This window comes from Erinaceus europaeus, chromosome 12 (genome assembly GCF_950295315.1).
Source record: "Erinaceus europaeus chromosome 12, mEriEur2.1, whole genome shotgun sequence".
Taxonomy (NCBI): Eukaryota; Metazoa; Chordata; class Mammalia; order Eulipotyphla; family Erinaceidae; genus Erinaceus; species Erinaceus europaeus.
This window is the reverse complement of record NC_080173.1, coordinates 21,126,810-21,130,766: the sequence shown is the minus strand read 5'-3', so window position 1 is coordinate 21,130,766 and position 3,957 is coordinate 21,126,810. Positions and strand designations below refer to the sequence as shown.

Sequence of the window (3,957 nt, the reverse complement as noted above, 5' to 3'; positions counted from 1 at the left end):
CGCTAAGCTATGAAAGGAAACAAATGTTGACTTATAAATAGAGACCTTTTGTCAATTACTTTTAAAAACAAAGGGAAAACAGAATGAAGTCTTCTATAAGTGGTGTGATTTGGGGTAGAAAAGGCACAGCACTGCTTTGGAGATACTGTCATGTCTTTGTGCATTAGTTTCTACCAGAGGTTGCAATGCAGTGCTAGCAACAATAACACACGATTTCAAAATCTATGGAGTCTTCTTCTTCCTCTTCTTCTTCTTCTTCTTCTTCTTCTTCTTCTTCTTCTTCTTCTTCTTCTTCTTCTTCTTCTTCTTCTTCTTCTTCTTCTTCTTCTTCTTCTTCTTCTTTTCCTTCTCCTCCTCCTTCTCCTCCTCTTCCTTCTCTCCCTCCCATGCCCCTCTTCCCCCTCTTCCTCCTCTTCTTCTTCCTCCTTCTCCTTCTCTTCCTCCTCTTCCTCCTCTCCCTCCCCTGCCCCTCTTCCCCCTCTTCCTCCTCCTCTTCTTCCTCCTTCTTCTTCTCCTTCTTCTTCTCACAGTAGACATTTAGTTTTGGGCAGTTGACATAGTTCATTTGGAAGAGCTCCTGCTTTGTCTTGAGTATGGCCTAGGTTTAGCCTGGTCCCCACTGCACTGGGAGAAGCTTTGGTGCTCTCTCTCCTTATCTCTCTTGTTCTTTCTTAGTCTCTACATTTGTGTCTTAAAAGAAATGAAAATGTTGACCTGGAGCACTGAAGCCCTAGTGATGACAAAATTAATGGTTAGTTCTAACTCACCTCAATTTAAGGAGTGTGTGTGTGTATGTGTGTGTGTGTGTGTGTGTGTGTGTGTGTGTGTGTGGTGTAGGTAAGGTCTAGTCTTTTCATGTTGTCTTTAGCAACATAGTATTTAGCACATTGCTGCACATAATGCTATTTGAACCATTACCCTATGGATAAAACACTTTCACCACAAAAAAGACACTTCCTTGTAGGATTTTTTCCCCTATTACCTTTCTCTTGCCCCAGAGGATAATTGTAACTTTAGCTTTGATAAAGACCAGAAAGGAAGTCTTATAGGCTTTAGTGAATGACTCAACTTTGTTATTCTTGGAGAAAAATAATCATAGACAATTTAATGAGTGGAAGTGGTTTCTTTCCCATTAAACTTTATTAAGCAAACTTGAAATAGGCCATATACATATTATTTTTTGCTATAATTGTAACTTTATTCATTGGAGTTAGTATAAAATAGCAAAATCATAGGCTTAACCTTTGAACAAGTTAAGTCAACATTTTTGGGGGGTTCTTTATAATTTTTTCAATTTTCCCTCTTTTGTCATTTTTATTGAAAAATTAATGGTTTACAGTACAGTGTAGACACATGGGTACAATCATGATTTTAAGAGAGTAGAGGGAGTTGGGCGGTAGCACAGCGGGTTAAGCGCACGTGGTGCAAAGCACAAGGACCGGCATCGAGCCCCCGGCTCCCCACTTGCAGGGGAGTCGCTTCACAGGTGGTGCAGCGGGTCTGCAGGTGTCTGTCTTTCTCTCCCCCTCTCTGTCTTCCCCTCCTCTCTCCATTTCTCTCTGTCCTATCTAACAACAATGACATCAATAACTACAACAATAAAAAGGGCAAAAGGGAAATAAATAAATAAATATTTAAAAAGTGAGAGAGAGAGAGACAGTAGGAATATGATTCCATGCCACTCCCACTACCAGATGTAACCACCTCTCCCAAAGGTGACCACCATAGTTCTCCCAAGGTCATAGTTTATATGTTCAATTCTACTATATTCTTCTTCTTTTTAATGTCAGTTATTTTATAAAATTTGGTAAGTTACTAAAATAATAATTAGTTGAAGACAAATAGAAGAAGTCAGAAATGAAGTACATTGGTAGAGTAGAAATACTAAAGGTTCTGCCCAACAAATATTCAAAATCCAAGCTTCCATATGTCTCCATGGCTTGACTTTTCATAGATCACTTTCCATTCAAAGGATTCTGAAGATCAAATGAAGACAGAATTCTTTTGGCTATCAGCCAAGAGTTCTTAGTTCTTCTCTCAAACAAGGTTTCCAGTGAATATGGAATTCATTTTTCAGATTACTCTGAAGGATTGAAAAGTTTCTTTCACATTGCATCGCCATGCTCCCTGCTCTTCATCCTCCTTTCATGGTACTCTTCAAACATTTTCTCATCTCCCGATCAAGATCATTGCAATTACCAAAAAATTTCAGAATGTTGTGCTTTTTGTGACATTCTTTAAGCAAGTTAATCAAGACATTGCATTCTTCAGTGTGCAAGTGTGGAGATAAGTCAGGATGCATCTTTAGGAGAAGGTGATGAGGCACAGCAGGACAATCCGACTCACGGCTATACCTGGAGGACTGAGGTAGGACTCACCTTCCACAACTGTGACCCCGAAGCCCGAGTTCCGGGCAGCGCCGGGGAACTTGTGTGAGGTGCAGGGGAGGAGGGGGGGCACCCTTTAAGCTCTATATTCTTCTTCTTATGAGTTAAATCAACTCATAGTTGTCCTTCCTTTTTCCTCTTCCCTCTCAGATAAGAGAAACAAAATGCCTGACTTTCTTGGATGTTCTCCAAAATCTCTTCCCTCTTAGTAATGATACAAAACCAAAGGTTCCTTGTCACAAAAGTTCTGGGTCCTAGTGGAACTAGACAGTCTCTAGCATAGTGGATGTAGATCTTCACTCTCATTTGATACCTTTTAGTCTATGGAGCCAAACTCCAGCTCAAGTCTGTCAATATCAGAGTTCAGGCCTTTTATCACTCCACTATATTATGTAAAATCAGCTTCAAAAATGTGACCCAACAGAAACAAAAGTCCAAACATGATACTCCAACATATAAAACTAGGAGTTCAAAGTAGCAAGTTCTGAGGGAGAATGGATACAGGGCCTCTGAGGGAAGGATAAATTTTCCATGGTTATGCACTGAGTGAATGTGTGACAGTGTGCTAGAACTGGGGATATATATATACAAAAAAGTCCAAGCATCATATTTGTAAGTTATGGTTGTTAAAAAGAGAGAAAGTATTGATACATCAAGATGAGCCAGTCCTGTCTTTATGCATCAAACAGCTGAATCTCTCCAAGCATGAAGAAAATGTATGGGAAGCATCAGTGCAAATATCTTGAATGAATTCTATCTTGTCAATCTCAGCATTGTGTTAAGTACAAGTCCATCTCTCCTACTTGAACTGGTCTTCACCTTGCAGCACTTAATCAGAGATATACTTGGACAACTGTTCAGCACAGTTGCCAGGAGGTGCTGGCTGTGAATCCATAATTAGCCATGTCCCTCTCATAAACATTCTCCCAGCTACAAATTGATCACAGGACCTAAAATCAGTTTTTACACATTTTCACATTAGTGCTTATGCTTATGCTGGCCATGTTGCCTATGTGTAAGAGATGTTACAGTCTATACATGGCTAAATGACTAGGCTTTTCCTGATGCACTCATTGGAAACAAATCCTCCCTTTTTCCAATTTCCTGCTTTTTTTTTTTTTTTACTTGCATTCTAGCATTAGCCAGAGTCCATGTAGACACAGAACTACTTCTGCACATATCTGTCTCTTTAACTAGAGTGCAGGCAGCTGAGGGCCCAAGGCAGTGTCTCATTTGTTGTATTCCTTTGATTAGCACAAAGTGGTTTTGTTGCTAAACATTAGGCAAATAGGATCTGAAAATCTCGTGAGGATAAGGGGCTAGGTTTGATTATGAAGGTTCATAAATAGATTTTTAGGATTAGGTCAGTAAAGACAAATAAAATTTTATTATTTTTGATTTTAAATCTTTATTATTTATTTATTGGATAGAGACAGAAATCAAGAGGGAAGGGGAAGATAGAGAGGATAAGAGACAGAGAGACACCTGCAACACTGCTTCACCACCTGCAGAGCTTTCCCCCCTCCACAGGTGAGGACTGAAGGCTCGAACCTAGGTCCTTGTGCATTGT

The 3,957-nt window shown here is 39.8% G+C and overlaps 1 pseudogene; it reads right to left on the bottom strand.

Annotated features, from left to right (window-relative positions):
* Positions 1 to 2,066: 2,066 nt before the first annotated feature.
* LOC103124854 (COX assembly mitochondrial protein 2 homolog) lies at positions 2,067 to 2,407 on the bottom strand (annotated as a pseudogene).
* Positions 2,408 to 3,957: the final 1,550 nt, after the last annotated feature.